Source organism: Ziziphus jujuba, chromosome 11 (assembly GCF_031755915.1).
Source record: "Ziziphus jujuba cultivar Dongzao chromosome 11, ASM3175591v1".
NCBI classification, from domain to species: Eukaryota; Viridiplantae; Streptophyta; class Magnoliopsida; order Rosales; family Rhamnaceae; genus Ziziphus; species Ziziphus jujuba.
The window spans coordinates 2,491,669-2,504,764 of NC_083389.1; positions in this window are offsets into that span (position 1 = coordinate 2,491,669).

Here is a 13,096-nt window from a genome sequence, read left to right on the forward strand (position 1 = left end):
TATTCTGCTTTTTCTCGGATACGTGGGCTCAAATACCCATGGAGTCGTTATTTACTTACTGGCTTCATATAATTCAGAAACGACTAGTTTTCTCAAAGCCTCCTATTCATATCTCTCATCAAAAGGTGCTATTCGATAATGTCTATCTAGCAGATTTCCCACCAACCCGAGAGAGCATTCAATTTCTGGCCTACATTCATGCATGAGGGTACTCCTAATGGGTTGAAGACCATATCAACGAGTCTTCCATCTTGCAAATAAGGCATATTTCCATGTCTAGGTAAAATTTTTGAAATGATACCCTTATTTCCATGTCTTCCAGCTACTTTATCCCCCACTTTAATTTCACGCTTTTATGAAATATATACATGAATCGTTTCTGGATTATAACTAGAACCCCTTTTTTTTTAATCCATCTCACATCAATAACTTGACCACTACCACCGATAGGTAACTTTAGACAAGTTTCCTTTGAAGTGGATACCTGAATGCCAAGGATGGCTCGTAATAATCTATCTTCCAGAGCATATGATGATTCTTTCGCCAACTAGGGTGTTAATTTACCTACTAAAATATCACCCGTCTCCACCCAAGACCCCAACATCAGAATTCCTTTTTTGTCTAAATTTCGGAGTAAATGGGCTACTAGATGCGGTATTTCATTAGTGATTCTTTTAGGACCATGACTTGTTACATGAATCTAAATTTCATATTTCCATATGTGAAAAGAAGTATAAATATCCTCATATACCAGACGCTGATTAATGAGCACTGCATCCTCAGAATTGTAACCTTCCCATGGCATATAAGCTACTAATATGTTTCTTCCCAAAGCAAGTTCGCTGCCAATGGTAGCAGCATCATCCGTTAAAATTTGACCCTTTTTAATACATTTACCTCGTGCAACTTGGGTTTTTTTTATGCATACAAGTATTTTTGTTCGAATGTTGATATATCACTAATGGAATGCTTAGAGTATCCTCATTGCCTGATAAAAGGATCTTGTCAGTATCGATATAAATGATCTTTCCTTCATGTTTGGCTATAGCGAGAACCCTAGAATCTAGAGCTACTTGGCGTTCCAACCCAGTTCCAACAATGCACTTTTCAGACCGAGAAAGAGGAATTGCTTGATGTTGCACATTAGAACTCATTAAAGCTCGATTTGCATCATTATGCTTGATAAAAGGAATGAAGGAAGCTCCAATAGAAAATATTGAAGGGAAAAATACTTCGAAGATGAACCTCTTCCCATTCAATAGTCAGGAATTCTTGACGGTATCGAGCCGGAACAGCCTGTTCTTTCTGAATACCTTTATTCAGTGCCAAAGAATTCCTTATCGCTACCATATAGTATTCATCTCTACTTGGTGATAAATAAAGCATCCGTACTTTTTTTTATCTCTCAGAGATTTCATAAAATGGGCTTTCTAAAGACCTCTAATGACCGCACCTCGCATGAATTACTAAGGAGCCAATAAGTCCAATATTGATTCCTTCAGACAAGTCAATAGGGCAAATGCATCAATAGTGACTAGGATGGATATCTCCTATCCGAAAACTGGTAGTTCACCCTGTCAATCCTGTAAGGCCTAGATAACTCAATTTTCTATCGTGAACTATTTTTGTCAATGGATTAGAACGGAACCTTTTTTTTTTCAATTTTTTTTTTTACTGTTCAAAGAGAAAAGAAATCTGTTATTACATGGATACACATTTTTTTTATGGGAAACAACATAGTGGTTGTCCAACGAGATACTACTCCATATAATAAAATATTGCCTTGGGCGAGTCACATATTGCACACTTACCGCCTGTTTTATTATGTGGTTTATTATTTTATAGATTTTATTTATGCTATGCTTGCTTTATTGAACTCATTTCATATCATGGTTCAAAGGTTAAAAATCGATGAGGATTACTAATCCTTTTTGAAATCCGAAGAAGTTCCCACGGAACCCCTCAGAACCTCTATCAATTGCTCAATCAATTACTTCTTTGTCGGAATGCTAACAAACATATTACTTGCTTTTATTTTATCCATACCCTTTTTTCCTTCATTGGTTTTTTTCTTTCTTTCAATGGATATTGGGATTCATATTAAAAATAATCCAAAATACAGGAATTAGAATCATACGAATAAGAGTTCTCTTTTGATTAGTTTCGATTATTAATTGGAATAAATACAAATTAAATAGAACTAGATGAAGAAATAGAATTGGGACACGACACTATGTAATTTACATATGGAATTGATATCTATATATATGAAGATAATAATGTAGATTGATATATATTAAATTAACCTATATCTTTAGACAATAAACTTTATACAGTACAATGGCAATACTACATATTATGGTAGAAAGAAAAATATGAACCTTTCTTTCTACCATACTATCGTCTCTCGTAGAATAATGCTGATCCTATTTTGTTCATTTCATTCATTTAATACGTGAAATTGGAATCTTTTTTGTTTTATTTATTTTCTTCAATCATTGATAAAAACTAAAAAGTCAAGTTTAATTCAAATTAATCACTCTGATTTACTGGTTTTATGTATATTATAAGTAAGAAAGCAGTAGGAACTAGAATGAACAGTGCAGTAGCAATCATCGTTTCATTTTTCTTTAATTAGCAATAACTCGGGATTTAATCCCATAGAGATGATAAATCTTTCATTTGTAAATTCAATGGGATGAATTATGTCTCGATGTAATCAAGTCGAATGAATGTCATAAATAAAAATATCTGGGCTATCGAATCAATTCATCATCAAAAATTGAATAGTATAACATAGGAAGATCTTTTATCCATACCGGCTTCAAAGGTTGATTCTTGATCCAATCAGAAATTCCTTATATTAATTTAAATTTTGATTTATCATTCTTTTCCATTCTTTTTTTCTATAACTTACCGCCTTCCTTGTACAATCATCTGATGAAGTATCATCTAACCGCCTTTCCACTTACCTTACCGTTGATTTTAACCAAATCTAAACAAACAATCGAAATGAAAAAAATGAGGGATCTGGTTGGGAATGAAATTCAATTATTTGTACTCCCTTTCATAGAAAAATGGATAGACGAATTGGTGTATTTTTGTTATTTTATTGGAGTTGGATCCGTCGGGACTGATGAGGCTCGAAGCCGCAGCTTTCACCTTGACAGGGTGGTGTTCTAACCAATTGAACTACAATCCCAGGGAAATAACGTAATAAAATAAAGTGTACAGTATACCTATTATTAATGATTTCATTAAAACACTTTCGATTTAGATTTTTGATTAGAATTGTCATATTGGAATAGAGAAGCAAGTGATATATTTCTATCCATATGGATATCTTTAGCGAAAGTGGCGTGGATTACCAATAATATTTTTTTTATTGCCAAATCAATTGGATAATCAATCTTTCAATGAAAAAGTTTGTTTTTCTTTATTTTACTTTTGTCCTTAGCCTTTACACTTACCGATCCTGATATGAATCTAGATCATTAGAAAAATCAAATTTTGTTGGAAAAAAAAAATTTAATAGAGTAACTAAATAGTGGCAGAGATATATAAAAAACTTTTACTTTTTTTCCTATTGGGATCGAGCATTTTGGGAAAACAACAAATGGGTTATATCATGGTAGATTGGCAAATTATTGGGCCGAGCTGGATTTGAACTAGCACAGACATATTACCAATGAATTTACTGTCTGTCCCCATTAACCGCTCAACCCAGGATAGGAAGAAGCAATTTCATGCTTATTGATAGTCCATGATCAACTTCCTTTCATAGTACCTTACCCCCAGGAGAAGTCGAATCCCCGCTACCTCCTTGAAAGAGAGATGTCCTAAACCACTAGATGATGGGGGCATACTGGCCAGACTGCCATCATACTATGCTCATAGTATGAATAGTTTTTTGAAATTGTCAATATACAATATAATAGAATGGGAATGGTATGAATTAATACAAAGGATAGCACTTTTTGGTGAGTAATTGGTCTACCAGAAAAGGGAATTAAACCCCATTCTTACACTTTCATGCATCGATTTATTCATTGTTAAGATCAGGCGGGCATATTTCTACCTCACACTACGATAGGAAATTCAAATAAAAAAAATGATAAGTTATTGAATTTTTTTCTCTAAATTTTTTTCGGTTCAGAGGACAAGCCGAATTTCTTTATCAGCGGTTGCTTTGATAAAATATTTTGGAGCTATGTTGAATTGGTAGATATATGTATCATTCAAATGAATTTCGCTATAATGGAAAATAATGGAAAGAAATTAGGTTTGGCCAGTCTAAAAACAATTCATTGCATTGATATTTATCAAATCCAATATCAATAGACCTTTTTTTACCTACACTAACTAGTATATTCTATACTCACTAGGTAAATCAAATTGAGCATTCCTGAATGACCCACTATGTGTCTAAGATATATCTATTACATAGATTATAATGTATAAACGTATAAGATATGTCTATAGACATATAACATATAATAAGTATATACACTAAACTCATAGTAACTAGCAGCTTATTTAGGAGTTGAAGTAAACGGGCCCTTTTTACTCAGTGGTAGAGTAACACCATGGTAAGGCGTAAGTCATCGGTTCAAATCCGAGAAGGGGCTTTGGTTTTTTCATAAAATTCCAACGGCAGTATTCATATTTATAGATATATTGTTGCCATTTGTAATAAAAAATTAACAAACCATAAAATGTAATTGTAATATAATTAATTTTTATATTGAAATTCTATTAAATACTGATGAAGTGTAGTAATTTCTAGTAATTATAGTTATAAAGTTGAACATTTGTTATTGTGTTTATTATATTGTGATAAATATTATAATGATAAGTTTATATTGAATAATGCTAAGTTGTCTACTTGAATCTCCAAATATTCCTATTACTTTATTCTATTATTCCAATCAAATCAATTAGAAATCAACGAAAGAAAAAGTAAGTGGACCTAACCCACTGAATCATAACTATATCCACTATTCTGATATTAAAATTTGATTAGAGATAAAATTGGAACAGTGGATTTTTTTCTTTTCATTTTCATATTTCTCTGGACTACGCAAGAATCTTTCGATATTCTAAATAAATCTTCTTGTTTCTATATGTTGTATAGGAATGCCATTCCATTCCCTTACTTTACAGCGAAAGATTTATTCCAAGCACAACATACATAAGAGGCCTTTAAAACACCTTTCTTTGATTCCAGAACACAAGACAAGATCCCTTTCTATTTTATTATATATATTTCATAATTTATAAGTATCTATTTTAGGTACGTAGATAGATATCTATCAGATCATGGTTTCATGTAACAAATATTTCCATCCATATGGATACATACAATATTTTTTCCCGATAATCTAATGGAAAATGGATGCAAGAAAGAGACTTTTATTTATAGTCTCCTATTATTAAATTCAATACCCTATTAATTTAATTAAATATAAATAATAGAATAAGATAAATGGAATATGAGGTTTATTAAAAGAAAATGAAAGGGTAAAATAGAAAGCAATAAAATATATGATATTGTAGTAGTTTAAGACACATACAAATTCTTATTTTTATTAATTTTCATAACGGGATTCAATAATAAGATTAGTCGATGGAACGGGAGGAATATATCTGGGGATCTATCAGTAGTGAGAAAAGGGATTGCTTGTTTCTTGAACAGTTCTTTTCAAATCAAATCAAAAATGCGTCTATCTGATTGATGAATCATAAGACAATTCATGGTTAAAGTGGTCATTAAGAATAGGAAAGGATAACCGAATTGAGTTCAGGGATTTTACTTTACTACGTCAAGTTAAAGACCAATAAATTTTCTTATATTTGAAACCTATTTAAAAGAAGCCACAACGTTCTGAAAATGCTACGAGGTGCTCGAAAATGGTTGAAGTAGTTGAATAAGAGGATCACTATGACTATAGCCCTTGGTAAATTTATAAAAATGAAAATGATTTATTTGATATTATGGATGACTCTTTACAGAGGGACCGTTTCATTTTTGTAGGTTGTTCCGGTCTATTTCTCTTTCCTTGGGCCTATTTTGCCTTAGGGGGTTGGTTTATAGGTACAACCTTTGTAACTTCATGGTATATCCTTGGATTAGCAAGTTCCTATTTGGAAGGCTGCAACTTCTTAACCGCTGCAGTTTCTACTCTTGCTAATAGTTTAGCACACTCTTTGTTGTTACTATGGGCCCTAAAGCACAAGGAGATTTTACTTGTTCGTGTCAATTAGGCGGTCTGTTGACTTTTGTTGCTCTTCACGGTGCTTTCGGACTAATAGGTTTCATTTTATGTCAATTTCAACTCGCTTGATTTGTTCAATTACGAGCTTATAATGCAGTCGCATTCTCCGGTCCAATTGCGGCTTTTGTTTCTGTATTCTTGATTTATCCGCTAGGTTAATCTGGTTGGTTCTTTGTGCCAAGTTTTGGTGTAGCAGCTATATTTCAATTCATCCTCTTTTTCCAAGGGTTTCATAATTGGACATTGAACCCATTTTATATGATGGGAGTTGCTGGGATATTGGGTGCTGCTTTACTATGCACTATTCATGGTGCTACCCTATAAAATACTTTATTTGAAGATGGTGATGGTGCAAATACATTTCAGGCTTCTAACCTAACTCAAGCTGAAGAAACTTATTCAATGGTCACCGCTAACCACTTTTGGTCCCAAATCTTTGTTGCTTTTTCCAATAAATGTTGGTTACATTTCTTTATGTTATTTGTACCAGTAATTGGTTTGTGGATGAGTGCTCTTGGAGTAGTTGGTCTAGCCCTGAATCTACGTGCCTATGACTGCATTTTTTAGGAAATTCGTGCAATGGAAGATCCAAAATTTGAGACTTTCTACACCAAAAATGTTCTCTTAAACGAAGGTATTCATGCTTGGATGGTGGCTCAATATCAGCCTCATGAAAACCTTATATTCCTTGAGGAGGTTCTACCCTGTGGAAACGCTCTGTAATGGAACTTTAGCTTAAGCTGGTCGTGACCAAGAAACCACTGGTTTCGTATGGTGGGTCGGAAATGCCCGACTTATCAACTTATCCAGTAAACTACTTGGGGCTCATGTAGCTCATGCCAGATTAATCTTATTTTGGGCCAGAACAATGAACAGATTTGAAGTGGCTCATTTCGTACCAGAGAAACCGATGTATGAACAAGGATTAATTTTACTTACACCTTTCTATACTTTGTGTCTGGAGTAATTCACTTAATTTCCTCTCCAGGATTAGGCTTGGCGGTATTTATCATGCACTTTGGGGACTGAAACTCTTGAAGAATCTTTTCGATTCTTCGGTTACGTATGGAAAGATAGAAATAAAATGACTACAATTTTGGGATTCACTTAATCTTGTTAGGTATAGGTGCTTCTTTTCTAGTGTTCAAGGCTCTTTATTTTGGGGGGGGGGGGATGTAAGAACAAATACCAACTTGACACTTAGCCCAAGTATTGTATTTGGTTATTTACTAAAATCACCTTTTGGGGGAGAGGGGTGGATTGTTAGTGTGCACGATTTGGAGGATATAATTGGAGGGCATGTATGGTTAGGTTGCATTTGTATACTTGGTGGAATATGACATATCTTAACCAAACCCTTTGCATGGGCTCGCCTTGCACTTTTATGGTCTGTAGAGGCTTACTTGTCTTATAGTTTAGATGCTTTATCTGTTTTTGGTTTTATTGCTTGTTGCATTGTCTGGTTCAATAATACCGCTTATCCTAGTGAGTTTTACGGTCCTACTAGACTATAAGCTTCTCAAGCTCAAGCCTTTACTTTTCTAGTTAGAGAGCAACATCTTGGGGCTAATGTGGGATCCGCTCAAAGACCTACTGGTTTAGGTAAATATCTAATGTGCTTCTCGACTAGGGAAGTTATTTTTGGAGGATAAACTATGCATTTTTGGGATCTATGTGCTCCCTTGTTAGAACCTCTAAGGGGCCCCAATGGTTTGGACTTGAGTAGGCTGAAAAAAGACATCCAGCCTTGGCAAGAACGAAATTCTATGGAATATATGACTCATGCTCCGTTAAGTTCTTTAAATTCCATGGGGGCCATAGCGATCTAGATCAATGCAGTCAATTATGTCTCTCCTAGAAGTTTGTTAGCTACCTCTCATTTTGTTCTAGGATTTTTCCTATTTTTAGGTCATTTATGGCATGCGGGAAGGGCTCGTGCAGCTACTGTAGGATTTGAAAAAGGAATTAATTGTGATTTTGAACTTGCTCTTTCCATGACTGTCTTAATTGAGATGGGAAGCCTGATGCTTAAAGTAGGAATCAATTTGATTCCACCATACATATTAGGTTAGGTGGGTCAAGTCAAATTTAAAAAGTATTCCTCTTTCCTTTCTTTTCAATCCATTTATATCTATTTTTTTTTTCTGGCTTGGCTATCCTACTCAGCTGAGCCATTTCCCTTTATGATACTGAAAGGGAAAAACCAATAAAATAGAGAAAAGCAACAAATCTATTCACCAAACCAAGAAAGGAGAGAGAGGGATTCGAGCCCTCGATAGTTCTTTGTTTCGAACTATACCGGTTCTCAAGACCGAAGCTATGAACCACTCGGCCATCTCTCTGAAAGCTAATTTCTATTTTTTTTTTCGCTGAATTGAACATGGACATATGAGTTGATACCATTACTATCTATAGAAAGATATCAGGGATGAATCTATAGGCCTATCTGTCTGTATATATATAGATGCATGATCCAGCATGCCCCTTTGTAAACTAAAAAAACCACCCTCGATTCTATGCCTTAATTAAAAAAGTGGCTAAAGTTGGTAATAAGTCATATAGAATCAACGATGGAGTCATGGTAAAATACTTCTATGATACATTTTGTTTCTTTACAATTTTTTGGCTGATAAAGAGATCAAATGGTATCATTCTTTTGTTAGTCGATTGAAGGATTAGAAACATTACTATTGCTTTCCAATTGGCTGTTTTTGCATTAATTGCTACTTCATCAATCTTACTGATTAGTGTACCCGTTTTATTTGCTTCTCCTGATGGCTGGGTGGGTAACAAAAATGTTGTATATTCCGGTACATCATTATGGATTAGATTAGTCTTTCTAGTGAGTATCCTTAATTCTCTCATCTTTTGAACCTATTCGCATTAAATCTACAATTGACCCTTCCCCGAATTCTTTTAGGTTGTGAGACACATTAAAATTCCATATAAGCCCCAAAAATAAAATACAAATAAAGAAAAAATTTCTAAAAATTAGAGAGAGGGTTCAAACATATTGTATTTGTGTATTTGTTTTGTAAATTTTTGTTTATATAAATATGAAATAAATATGTATTATAAATTATATATAAACTATATAAACAAATATTATATCATAATATAATAAATTTTAAAATTATATTATATATATAATTATATATACTATAAATAACATAAAATATAATAATGAAAGAGAGTATTTGGCCTAGCTTTGCTCCAATATAATCTATACATTTTGTATCAAAAACGAAAAAAAAATATGCCGATATAGTCGAATGGTAAAATTTCTCTTTGCCAAGGAGAAGATGCAGGTTCGAGTCCCGCTATCCGCCTGGAATAATAACTTAATGTATTTAAGTTAACAGAATAAAGGATTAAGTAAAGTTGATCACAATAGTATATTGGTTCTATCCCCCCTTCTTTTTCCCCCGCTCCCAAAGAAAAATGGTAATCAATTACTAGTTAACAAATTAACAAAACCAAACCTAAAAGTTTTTGTCAAAAAAAATGTTGTAGAGACTAGATTTGAACCCTTAACCTCAAGGTTATGAGCCTTGCGAGCTACCAAGCTACTCTACCCGTGATGAAAAGACAAGTGGGAAACTAATGGGCAAACAAGGATTGAACGGGCCTCTCGACCATATCTGTACAAATAGGATAGCCCATTTATACATAATGGTAAAAGGGCCCTCTATGATCATCGATCATAGAAATGAATAGAAAAATGAAGAGACTGTTTAATCCTTACCAAATCGATCTTGTTGCTCCGGGCAACAAATATGCATAAAGCATTTCACAAAGTATGTGTTCGGATAGACCAAAGTCTCGATAGTTAGCTCTTGGTCTTCCAGTCGAAAAACAACGTCGATGAAGGGGTGTAGGTACACTATTACGGGGTGGGGATTGTAACTTTCCATGAATTTCCCATTTTTCACTCAATGAGGGAACTTTGCTTATTTCTTTTTTTGAGGATCGATGAATCAAATGATATTTTTGTTCCAATTTTTGCCTCTTCTTCTCCCTTTGAATCAAACTTTTTCTTGCCATAATGGTTGAATTCCTATTAGTTTAGTTTCAATGATACAAGTCGGATCCTAGACGTAGAAATATAATAAGGCAGTCACCCTTCTCCATCGAAAGATATGATATTATCGAGGATAATACAACACATAAAAAAAAGAATTAACCAAATTTGCCTGATGTAGAGGCAATCGAGAAGGCCGCATAAGTGAATATATAACCTACAGAAAAGTGGGCTAACCAAACCAATCTTGCTTGCACAATAGAAAGAGCCACCAATTTATCTCTCCATCGAATCAAATTAGCCAAAGGTGTTCGTTAATGAGCCTATGCTAAAGTTTCAATCAATTCCTGCCAATATCCACACTAGGAAATTAAGAACATAAACCCAGTAGCCCAAACAAGATGTCTAAATAAAAACATCCATGCCCAAACCGATAAACTATTCATACCAAAAGGGTCATATCCATTGATAAGTTGTGAAGAGTTTAACCATAAATAATTGTTTAACCATCCCATCAAATAAGTGGAAGACTCATTAAATTGTGAAACACTACCCTGCCATAATGTGATGTGCTTCCAATGCCAATAAAAAGTCACCCATTCAATGGTATTTAACATCCAGAAAATCGCCAAGCAAAATGCGTCCCAAGCCGAAATATCACAAGTACCACCTCATCCCGGATCGTCACAAGGAAAACTATAACCAAAATCCTTTTTATCTGGCATTAACTTGGAACCACATGCATCTAAAGCCCTTTTTACTAAGATCAATGTAGTTGTATGTAAACATAAAGCAATAGCATGATGAACAAAGAAGTCTCCGGGTCCTATTGTTATGAATAGTGAATTACTATTCTCATTAACAGCATTTAACCAGCCAGGCAACCATATGCTTTGACCTGCATTCAATGCGGGACCATTTGTTGAAGACAAAAGTACATCGAATCCATATGAAGTTTTACCATGAATCGATTGTATCCATTGGGCAAATACAGGTTCTGATACGAACCTAGGACGACCTGCTCCTAAACCCGTATTATATTAGCCCGGATCTTTAATTAAGTTCAAGTTCTAATGGAATGGACCTCAACCCCTAACCAACCTGTGGTGAGAAACCTTGGTATAATGTAGACGCCACAATAGGGGATGGAAAACCTTTTGATAAGTCAAGCTAAAACAACCAATTCTCTAATGGTGTTTTAGGTGTTCTCAAAGAACAAAGAGATAATTAATCTCACAAATATTTTCTTAATCAAATCAAAGTTTTAAAGTTTTATTCATATTGAAAAATAAGCCTTTAAATAGGCTACAAAGCCACGAAATAAAACCCTAAAAACAAAAGAAAACCAGCCACCACACATAAAGAAACCTAGTTGGCTGAAACTATACTTCCTTTCCTAATCTAAGTTTGATTAATTAATTCCTTTATATTAAATTAGGAATTAATTAATTTACAATGGAAAGAATAAAATAAAAACCTTCCTAAAGTTATTTTTCCAGAAAATAAATAAATAAAAGCCAAAAAGTAATGGTAGTTTCCTAAAACAAAAAGTAAAAACAAATTAGGAAACTAAAAATGCTAGCCTTTTTGATCAAGTTGACTTTGATCAATCTTTGACCTCTTTGAGCTTCAAATCAGCTTCTAGATGCTTTGTAGGATGCCAAATAAGCTGAATATGAAGTCCCACACGTTGCCGATGCTTGGAAAAATAAGAAAAGGCTAAAACAGTAAAATACAGTAAAACCAGCAAGCAATACAGCAAATTCGGCCAAATTGTTGATGCTGTCCGTACAAGCCCTTTTTGATTGCATTTAAGGCTGCTTTAACTTGATTCCATGACCTCTTAGGCATATGTATTGAACCCATAAAGCATTGGAACCATTTCATGCTTCCTAGACTCCAAAAATGTACCAAAACCGTCACCCGGGTCCGTATCGGCTTCTATTGCTTGTATGAGTAAAACAGGCCTTGGTTCTTTAGATATGGCCAACCCCTCTTGACTATGACTTATTCCTTGTATGAAGACAGAAAGATTGTCCTTGAACTTATTGGCTTGGGCCCTAGTGATCGGTCCCACCTTCATTTGTATTGGGTCAGCACCCCAGCGGGTTGTCGGTCGAACAGTCTCGGGTGGATTCGCATCATTCCCCTCCTCTTGAAAAGGATTTGTCCTCAAATCGAAGTCATCACCTGCAGCAAAAGGAGATAAATCAGCAACATTAAAGGTGGCACTAACATTATACTCACCCGGTAGATCAAGTTTGTAGGCATTGTCGTTTATCCTCTCCAAAACTTGAAAAGGTCCATCCATAGGCGGCATGAGCTTTGACTTTCTTTGTTTAGGAAACCTTTCCTTTTGTAAGTGCAACCAAACCAATTCTCCTGGGTCAAACACTATTACAACAAAATCTAGAAATACATGCTCATTATGGTAAAAATTACACTTTTTAAAGTTAGCAAACAATATTTCCCAAATTTTCAAATTGCCACTAAGTAAAGCTCTCAACAATGCAGATAAAGTTCTATGCAATAAAGACATCTTTAAATAAGTATCTTTAAAATTCATGGTCAGCAATGATTTCTTATTCATAATTACTTTATTAACATCACCAAAGCTAAGATAAAAATTTATATTTTTCCTTTCTTGTCTTCCTTTTCCTTTCTCACTCAATGCCATCTTACCTTCCTCACTCTCGGCTTTTGCACCAAATTTTTCACACTTGGTTTTATTAAAATTTTTCCACACAACCTGAGTATTACAAGACTTACCTTGGATAGCAAGCTCACATTTTCCCTCTTG